Raw genomic sequence first — 11,242 nt, forward strand, 5'->3', positions numbered from 1 at the left:
ATAAAATCTTGAAAGAAAGAAAGTTAGTTAATGGATTAAAAGTCCCAATAGAGTAAATATATTAATATTTCCCAAACTGATGTACAGGTTTAATACTATTTCTATCAAAATTTCAGCAAGAATTTTTATAGGTATGGACACAATTGTTCTAAAATATATTTTAAAAGACAAAGGTAGAATAAGTATGGCAACTATAAAAAGGAAGAATAAAGTAGAAGGAATCAATACTATGCAATTTCAAGACTTATATAGCTATAGTAATCAAGACTGGGTGCTGTTGGAAGAGGGATAAACATACAGATTAATGGAATTTATCAGAGAATTCTGAAATAGAGCCATAGAAAAGTGACCAACTGATTTTAGACAAAGGTACAAAAACAACTAAATGGAGGAAAGAGCATTTCCAACAAATAGTGCTAAAGCAATTGGACATTTATGGCCAAGAAATAAAGAAAAGAAAGAAATTGCCCCAAACCTTGTAACTTAGAGAAAAGTTAGCTCAAAATAGAGCATAAGTTTAAACATAAAACATGCAACTGTGAAACATTAGAAAAGTCACAAATGAAAACCTTCAAGATCTAGGATTAGGAAAGGTGCTCTAGATGACACCATGAATGAAGATCCATAAAGGAAAAATGGATAAATTGGATTTCATCAATCTTAAAACCCATATTTTTCAATGAGTTGATTGGAATATTGAAAATCATATTTTTCAATGAGTAATTGGTTAAACAAACTGTGGTACCACTATTTCATGGAATACTACACAGAAATAAAAAGGAACAATAACCTAGATGAACTTCCAGAGACTTAGGCTAAGTATAAAATAAATCTCAAAAGGATACATGCTGCACTTGTCCATTTGTATAATTCTTAAGAAATAGAGAATAGATCAGTGGTTGCCAAGGATTAAGGAAGAAGTAGGAAAAGTGGGACGTAGATGTGAATTATACAATGGTAACATGATAGATTTTGTGGTGGTGAAAAATATTATGCATCTCAACTATGTTAATGTCAGTATCCTGGTTGGGAAACCCTACTATAGTTTTTCACAATTTACCATTAGGAGAAACTGGATAAAATGTACATGGGATCTCTTCATATTATTTCTCAACAATTGCATGTGAATCTGTATCTCAAAATAAAAAAGTTAAATTAAAAAAGACAATGAGACGAGGCATACCCAGAAACAACTTAAATATCCATCAACAGATGAATGACAAAACAAATTGTGATAGATCCTTATACTGGAATGCTATTTAGCATCAAAAAAGAACAATCTACTAGTCCATCCTACGTGGATAAATTTCAAAAACACTACACTGGGAAAAAGAAGCCTGACATAAGAGTACATTCAAGATTATGTGTATGAAATTCTGGAACAGGCGTAACTAACTTAAAGTAACAAAGAAAAGATTGGTAATTGCCCAGGGCCAGAACTGTGTATAGATGAGGAAATGACTGCAAAGTTGTAGAAGGGGATTCTTAGGGGGATGTGTTCAATGTCAGGATTTGCAGTATGTGTTGCAGGTATCCACTTTTGTCGGTACTCATCAAACCATACATCTAAAAAGGAATTCACTTTACATGTTCAGGGGAACCTGGGTGGCTTAGTGGGTTAAGCAGCTGACTCTTCATTTAGATCCAGGTCATAATCTCACATTTGTGAGATCAAGACCCTGTGCGGGGCTCTGTGATGAGTCTGCTTGTCTTTTTCCCAACCCCTCTGCCCCTCCCCCCATGCTCATGCGTTTGCACTCTAAAATAAATAAGTAAATAAAATTTATTTTAAAAAGTACATTTTGGGGGTACCTGGGTGGCTCAGTTGAGTGTCTGCCTTCAGCTCAAGTCTAATCCCAGGGTCCTGGGATCAAGACCCACACTGGGCTCTCTGACATCTGCCTCTCTCTCTCCATCTGCCTCTTACCACAGCCCCGCTCATGCTCTCTCTCAAAAAAATAAAATCTTTTTTTTTAAAAAGTTCATTTTGTTGTCTGCATATTAGTCGATAAAGTTCTATTTAAAGAAAGAATGAATACAATTGAGAAATTAGAGTTGGTACTGTAATTTATTTCTGGTTTTGTTTAAGTTGGAAGCTGTAGCAAAAGATAAATACTCAGGAATGTCATTCTAAGACAGGACTCTGCTCATCAAACTCCTAGCAGTCTGAAAAAAGACTAGACTTTGCATACCTTTCTCTTTCCCAACTTTCCCTAATCTCCCCTGGTCAGGTTGAGGATCCAGCCACCAGATGGGCCATATAAGATGTAAGTTCATCTTACGAATGAGGTGAAGATGAGGCAATTCACTGCAGAAGGCCAAGGCTGTGATATGAATGCTTAACAAATTGGGCACCAATACTCTGTAGTGTTTCAGGGTGAGACTCAATTGGATTCAAATTCTAGCATAGACATCATTAAGATAGACATGAGAAATTGGGCTAGATACTTAATGTTTCTGAGCCTCATTTCTCTCAAATTTTTTCCAAAAAATAAGGTTGGTAATACCAATCTCCTTGTGTTACTGTGAGGGATAAGCGAAGTCATTTGTGTGAAATCTCTGTACAGCTGCCTGGCGCTTAGTAAGTGCTCAGTGAATGGAGAATGCTGGAGTGTAGGCTGGGGATCTGGGAAAGAAGCTGGACAGAGGCTATCTAAGGAGCTCAACAGAATCAGCTGCAGAGGGTGGGGCTGGAAATTAAGAGGCTTGGAGCCCAATTTACAGGACTCAGCCGAGGCGGCCAAGACAGACAACCAGGGAAGTAAAGAGGAAAGGAGAATATATGATGTCTAAGAAACCCAGAAGGAAGTAGTGATCGGCAGAGGCAAATGAGGAAAAAGAATGAGCATGGAGGGAGGCAAGAGGGCTAGACTTAGCAGTGAGGAGATGATTAGAGGGGAGGGGAAGGAAGCCAGAGGGCAGAGGGTCAAGAAGGAAATGTGAGGGAATATTGTGTTCTCAGGAACAAATCAAGAGAACCAGGTGCTCTGAAAGATTGAGTAGCAAAATGCAGTGATTCTGAAGTGTGAGGTCGTTCAGTATGTGTCTCTTGTTTATATTGTTGTTGTTCAAGTCTCAACTCTGAAAGAACAAGCAGACCCTGGTTGCCAGGATGTATTACTCCTGCTGCTTCCAAATCCAATTCTGGCAAGCGCATTCATTCCCCATGGTATTCCTGTTAGCTTTCATACAGTGCTCATTAGGACTAGAAATCTTTTCAGCCTTGTCAAATTCCATTATATGGCACAACAAATCTTAACTTGTAGATTCTAGTGTTTCTTTTCACATCAATTCAGTTTTAAAATCAACTGCTGAGACAAAGAAAAACAAATATCATATGATTTCACATAAATGTGATGTCTAAAAAACAATAAATAACAAATGAAACAAAAACAGATTCACAAATCCAGAGGACAAACTGGTGGTTGCAGATGGTAGGAGACAGGTGAAATAGGTGAAGAGGATTAAAAGTAAAACTGTCACTTAGAAAATAAGTCATGGAAATGTTAAGTACAGCGTAGGAAATATAGTCAATAATATTCTAATAACTATGGGTGACAGATGGTAACTAGACTTATCCTGATGATCATTTCATAATGTATATAAATGTTCAAAAATAATGTTGTACACCTGACACTAATATAGTATTGTAGGTCCATACTTTAATCAAAATGTAAAACAAACCGTACCACAATTTTAAAATCCAAAAAAATAACATCAACTGCCAAAAGTAATAATCTTTTTGTGTTCTTGTATTGAGTTTTTTTCATAAGAAAATTATAACTTCATTAGGTGTTTAGCAATTAAAGAAGTCTACCTTCCCTGTACATTTCAACAACAACAAAAACAACAAAAATAATTGAAATAACAATACTGGGTTTTTCAGTTCACTTGCGTATAATTTTATAAATTGTTTCAACTAGTCTATTGTTTTCTATATGTTTATTTCACATCAAAAACATCCAAACAGGGTCACCTGGGTGGCTCAGTTGGTTAAGTATCTGCCTTCCATTCAGGTCATGATCTCAGGGTCCTAGAATGTAGCTCCATGTTAGGCTCCCTGTTCAGCAGGAAATCTGCTTCTTCCTCTCCCTCTACCCTACTCCCTGCTCATGCTCTCTCTCTCAAATAAATAAAATAAAAATAAAACAAAACAAAAATAATTCCTTTCAATCTACCAGCAGAGCAAGTAAATAAAATAATAATATTTAATACTACAAATATCAAGACATTCAAAATTGATTTCTTTGATGAAAACTAGTATTTGGGGGGAAAACTGGAGTTGGTCATAATTATATACAAGTAATAGTTCTATGAAATAGCCAATTATACCACTTGAGCAATGTGAATTTTCCACAATGCATTTAGCTTCATATTATTACAACTATGTCTTCCAATATTACTTGAAATACAGTCTGCCTTTGTTATGAGAAGTACCCGCAAGTAATTTTTGCTTTCAACTTTTTTTCTTAAACAATTCCTAAAATACTACATTACCACTCAATAGTACAAATTGTAATATGAAATTTTAAAAACTTTATAGTTTCTAAATCTACAGCAAATACAAAGAGCTTACATTAGTTTAGTTTTGTTGACAATTATATTTGATGTCATTTAGAAAAATCTATCACATTCTCTGAACATTAATGTATCTCAGGGATCTCTTTGAACTTTTGAGGAAATACAATGTATTTTCTTAAAAATTAATAATAATACTTGATATCTATTTGCTTAAAGTCTGTACACTTTTACCAGTGGCATCTATAATTTTCCTGATTTTCAGCATGATTCTTCTTTGAAAAATATTGCAAAAGATGAGGAAATTAAACTATATTTTAAAGAAAAATTATGTGTACACTTGAGACTAATATATGTCAACTATATTTCAATTAAACATGTTTTTGTTTTAATTTTTTTTTAAATAGGGCATATCCCAAATTCAACAAAGTATATTGAGTGCATGCTAAATGAGACATGAGATCAGAACTTGAGTGGGTACCATTATGAATGGCCAGGAATAGATTTAGGAAGCATGATCAATAGGATTCATTGAATGTGGAGGGGATGAGGAAGAAGGAACAGTGTAGACCTCATGTAATTTCCAAATCTCTAGCTTGAGTAATGGATGGGTTGGATGGAGGGGCCATTCCAGGCCTGGGAAAGGGATGGGGAAATTCTCTTTTGATTAATTGGGTCTAAAAGTAGAGTCCTAGCAAATACGCTTTTGTATTTTCCAGCCCATTCATTGGCTTTTATTTAAAAGTATCTTGTTATGAATAGAGCAAGATTTAAATATTCTGAAGAAATACTGGTTAGAGGGCAATTGAAATTGTCACAGGATTGTTAAATATAATAGCTAGAGTCATCTGGCTCAGTATTGGGCCAAGTATCCAATTTTGTCAAGCAAAGAAATCATCTTTTATGCTTTAAGCAGACAAAAATTGAGCACTTACTGTGTATCAAGCACCACTGGAATAGTTGGGGGGCATAGAAGGGACAGAATAGACAAAATCCCCACTCTCATTGTATTTATAATTGACTGCAAAAGCACAAATGATGAGTAGAAGGCAATGGAGATCAATTCTTCTCAAATCACTACACGTGCTATGAAGAAAACAAAACATGGTAAGGAACACAGGAAGGAAAAAGTGACTAGAGTAGGGAAGAAGAATATGACATTATGCCTCTGAAAGGTTGGCGTTTGTCCTGAGCCTTGCAGGATGAGAAGGCGGTTGTGGAGAAATAGGGAAAGGCATTTTAGGGAGTGGACTCCAGACTTCCTATATAGGGATAGCAATCTGGTTGGAAGAAATCTGAAGGACTTTTTTAGACATTTGCATAGAAAACACTTAATTTGCTTATAATGCATATTAAGATAGAAGGAGCTGATACCAAAAACAAAACAAAACAAAACAAAAAAACAAAAACAAAACAAAACAAAATACCCACAAAACAGATGACTGACTACACCCTCTTTACCCATCAAATCACACTTTGGACTACTAACAGTCCAAGCAGAGAGAACAGCACAAAGAAAGGCATGAAGGCAGAAACTAGCTTGGCTCTCTCAGCCGCTGGAGCCTGTAAAGAAATAGAGGAGTGGGTAATAAGGGATGAGCTCAGGGAGAAGAGCAGAGGGGGCATGTCATGCTTGGCCTGGCAGACAACAAAGAGGACTATTAGAGGGTCTAAGTAGGGAGATGATGTGGGTGTGATTTCTCTTTTGTAATATTAAATCCTCAACTCATCATCTGGTGTGATTACTATTAGTAGTAGTCACTGATAGAAAAACAGTACATTTAGAAAGAAAAATGCACAATTTTGTTATTATACTTTCAATATTTTTATGTAAAATACTCATTATCTCTAAAATGGACTCAAAATGGCATTTATTGATGCTAAATTGTGTACTTTAACTCATGTTCTGGAGAGATGTTCTGTTTGTCGCCCACATAATAATAATACTCAAGATTTGCTGAACTTCTGATTAAAGATAACATGGTATAGTTAAGGAAAGCTGTAAAAACAGACAAATTTTGAAGCTGTGTATTTGTCTTAAGACACTAGGAATTTTATTCCATTTATGGTACCAAATATCTGATGTGTTGAAGCCTTTTCTTTGGGGCAGGGCAGGAATATTAGATTTTACAATTGTTTCTCGACATTTTTACAAATGGGGGAAATCTCTCAATTTCTGCTCATATCTTCAAATAGAGGGATGAATTTCCTAAGAATGTAATTATGGTCTTCTTACATAAAGTTGGAAAAAAAAGTATGAGATAATTATTTTTAAGTTACAGAATCTATAACAAGTGAAAATATGATCATTAAAAGCAAGAACATTTTTTTCTTCCATTCTTTCTTGAAAAACCCAAACTCAAGGGCTTTTAGGATGGAAAAATGTTTAATACCAGGTACCTGAGTTAACTGATTGATTAGACCACTGACTGATTCATTCATCCTATAATTATATACCTACTGGTTTTTGGGGTGATACGCAGGGAAAAAAACAATACTTATTAAATGTATCATCTGTATAATCAAATTATTTACAGCCTCGTTGATGAAACAAAGAACATAAAATGTTTACAAGCAAAAGAATTGATATGAGGCAGCAGTAGAAGAGATATCACAAGGCAGTATAGGTTTTGAATGCCAAAGAGCACTTAGGAAGTTGAGTTTATTTGGCTGGACTCCCTCCTGTCTGGACAGTTTCTCAAAGTGTACAGACAAGTTTCTTCAACAGTATATACCCAAGTGAGGTCAGATCAGGGTTGAAGTTTACATGTGAACAGCAGAAAATGTACAGGTCTTAAACTGGTTGCACCACGGCAGTTCTATAGCCTTAAAAGGGAATGTTTTCACCCCATAATCAAAAAAGATCTTTCATTTATTCCATGCTCTATTATTTTCTTTCGTGAACAGACACTTTAAATTGCATACTTGTAAGGCTTCTGAAAGAAGCCTTTCAGAAATTCATCATAGTCTTCTTTCCTTCGAATGACTAGATCCTCCCTCAGTGTTCTCTCCTGCCGACTCAGGACGTACCTGTAGACAAGTGCTAAGATGATTTATTTAAAAGAAATTTTAAAGCTATTTCTGACCAGTATGCCCAAATAGAGGTATGGACTGCCTAAGAGTAACTTGATTTTTTTTTTAATATGAAAGTGAGAAAATAGTGATTTTTTTAAAGTTGCAGAATCTTAAAGCCACACAATTTATTGCAAAATTATAGTTCTTTTTTATAAAAAAATTACAGTTCTTTTTTCTTTTCCTATCTGCCCCGAACAACTTAGTCCTAAAGCTATTAGGTAGAGAAGAGTGAGGTAGGTATCTGTGTCAGTGGCCCAGATCAGCAAACCAGAGCCTCAGAAGCCTGAGGACATTCCTTCTGTAGGAAGGCAGCAGGGAGTGGGGTGTAAAAGCCTAAGGAGGGTGAGGAGGGTGTATATAGGAGTGGTTGGTTCTCCCCACATGGCCCAATTAAGATCAATATAGATGTCAAAATAAACAATAATGAAAGGGACCAACTACAACCCCCTGAATAATAGAGGAAACTATGAGTCCATTCAGGTACAAATAAATGAATAAACTGAAAGTTTGGTGAGGAATGGGGTAGTAAGATAGTTTCAAAGTTCCAGCTCAGAACACACTTACTGATTACTACAAGGAAAATGAACTTTATGGCAAGTTTTGCGGAATCCAGCTTACTATAGAGATCAAGGTGAGCTTCTTTAATTGTGGAACTAATCAAAATTGTGTACCATCTGATAGAATACGACAAGAACACAGCATTACTTCTGTGATATTCCTGCCAAAGATGCAAACCTAAATGTAATCATGAGGAATCATCAGACAAACCCAAATTAACAGCATTTTAAAAAATAGTTGGCCTTTAAATTTCAAGTGTCAAGATCTTGATAGTCAAAGAAAGAATGAGAAAATTGTTTCAGGGGAGAGAGAGAAAAAGATCTGACAACTGTATGTATCTTGTGATTCTAAGCTGGAGCCTTTATTACAAAATCATTACTGGGACAATTGGTAAAGTCTGAATGGGGTCTGATGATTAAGTGCTAGTGATATATTAGTGGCAATTCCTTGAATCCAATGGCTGCATTTTAGTTGTGTAGGAAAACATCCTTGTTTGTAAGAAATACACATCACAGTGTTCTGGGGTGATGGGAATCAGGTTGGCAGCTTATACTAAATGGTGCAGGAAAACAAAGTTTCTTGTATTGTTCCTTTCAACCATTTAAGTTTGAGATTATTTTAAGAATTGTAATTTAAATTTGCTGTTATAATCAATAACAATCCTTTAGTAGTAGTCATATATACTGTCGCTGTAAATATCATATTATTAACTAGATAATCCATCTGGCATTGTAAAGCATTTTACCTGATCACCTGAAAAATGATAACAACATAGACTGTCACTGGGGCTTTGTTAGTATTCATATGGGCATGTAACATATTCTTTTTGCATTTAAAAAAAGGAGGTAAATGTCTTAGTGATTAAATCTATTGTAATAGAAAGTAGGATGATTTAGTTTAGTGTAAACTTATTTTCAGTATTAAAGTCCAAAGCATGTGATTTCCCCCCCAGATAACAGAACAATAGACAAAGTCTTATGATTCAAAAGAAGTCATTTTTACTGTTTACATAAATCAGTCAGATAAGACATACCTTTTGTAACCTTGGCTAATTTACCAGACTAATCCCATTTAATTAATTAATTTTATTTTACTTTATTTTCTTTGGTAATTTCTTTTCAGTGTTCCAAGATTTATTGTTTGTAAATTAATTTTATAATCTCTTCTATAGCTTTAAAGTTATTCTTACTTTTCTCTTTAAAACTCCAAAGAAATTTAACTAAATTGGACCTCTGATAAAAGTATCTACCCAAAGAGTTTGAAATAGAAATTTTAACCCCAAATCAGAATAAGAACTAACAGCATTAAGTGGTCATGAGTAAAAGGATCTTTCCCTTAAATACCTATGTAGATATCTACATATGTCTAGTAAAATGCTCACAACACTGTGTATTAGATATTATTATTAGACTTATATAATAAATAAATAAACTGAAGTCTAAGAGGTTACATAGCCATACCATTTTTTTTAAGTGAAAGACATATGTTGTCTTGTGAAAGTGTATCCCAAATATCCATGCTTATAAATCTCTTTACCAACCAGACTTCTGAGGTAAATATGGCTGTTTCTAGAATTGCCCAGGACCAAAAGCAATTATGCTTCTAAAACCATTGTACCCTGCTACTCCCAAATATTAGTGTTTCTCAGAAATCTAAGTTAAAAGCTAGATCTTAAGAAACTCAAAGTACAAAGAAGTAATGCAAGGTTAACACCAAACCTCTTATAGGTGGAGATATGAAATAACTCATTTGAGGGATGGTAGGAATAATGGGTTAGTTGTATTCATCTGAACCTTAAGTCTTTTTGACACAAATGCACTTAACATATCATTTTCCCCAATTACTAGCCTACTTGATTCATTGCCCTAAACCAACTGAAGTCCCACAGGAAGGGACCCAAGCTAATCCTCATCTCCTCCCACCCACCCTAATTAGCATAGTACTCTGTATTTACACTGACTAGGGAAAAAGCAACAACTAAGAGAAACATTGATTATATTGTAATTTAAAGTCCAATCAATCTGATGTAGAAACTACGTATCAGTTGAACTTGAAGTAAGCTAAGAATGAAATAGAATCCTATGTTATGGTGTTTATTTGGAAATTCACATATCAGTAACTGATGCTTTACATTTTTTTTTAAAGATTTTATTTATTTATTTGACAGAGAGATCACAAGTAGGCAGAGAGGCAGGCAGAGAGGGAGGGAGGAAACAGGCTCACTGCTGAGCAGAGAGCCTGATGCGGGGCTCGATTCCAGGACCTTGAGGTCGTGACCTGAGCCGAAGGCAGAGGCTTAAACCACTGAGCCACCCAGGCGCGCAATGGTTTATATTTTAAAATAAACTTTTTTGGGTTATTATTCTTATTTTAAATGTAAATTTGCTGTGGTAAGTGTTTTTATAAAGCTCAAAATTTAATTTTACTTATCTAATGAGGGGGGAAAAAGTACTTTATAGACTGAATGTATCCTTCACAAAATTCCTTGTTGAAACTGAATACCCAATGTGACTATACTTGGAGCTAAGGCTTTTAAGAAGAAATTAAGATTAAATGAATTTATAAGAATTGTAGACCTGATAAGAAGAGGAAGAGATCCTCTCTCTCTCTCTTCACAGCCACACACCAAGAAAAGGCCATGTTAACACACAGTGAGAAGCTAGCCAAGTGCAAGCCAGGAAGAGTTCTCTTCAGAATCCAACCACGCCCTCTGATTTCAGACTTCCAGCTCCAGAACGATGAGAAAATAAATTTCTGTTAACACACTTAGTCTGTGGCATTTTGTTATGGCACCCCAAGTTAAGTAATTTATTTCTCAGATTGACTTCAACTTACAGAAATAAATTCTATGTAATTGTATTTAATTCCTATTTTCACTCTCAAAAGCTACTGAGATCATTACTTCTCTTACAGAATCTCCATATTCTTTATTCTCTCATAAGAAGAAACCTAATTACATTTACTTCCCTTTGAAAGAATTGACACAAATTGCTATTAGAATCATTTCTGAGGCAAAATACCTTTATAGTGCCATAGTTAAGGACCTGTGCAGTATTTCAGAAGGATGGTTTTAAAGCTTAGAAAACAGGAG

This window comes from Lontra canadensis, unplaced genomic scaffold (assembly GCF_010015895.1).
Source record: "Lontra canadensis isolate GAN:19392208 unplaced genomic scaffold, GSC_riverotter_1.0 scaffold6, whole genome shotgun sequence".
Classification (NCBI taxonomy): Eukaryota; Metazoa; Chordata; class Mammalia; order Carnivora; family Mustelidae; genus Lontra; species Lontra canadensis.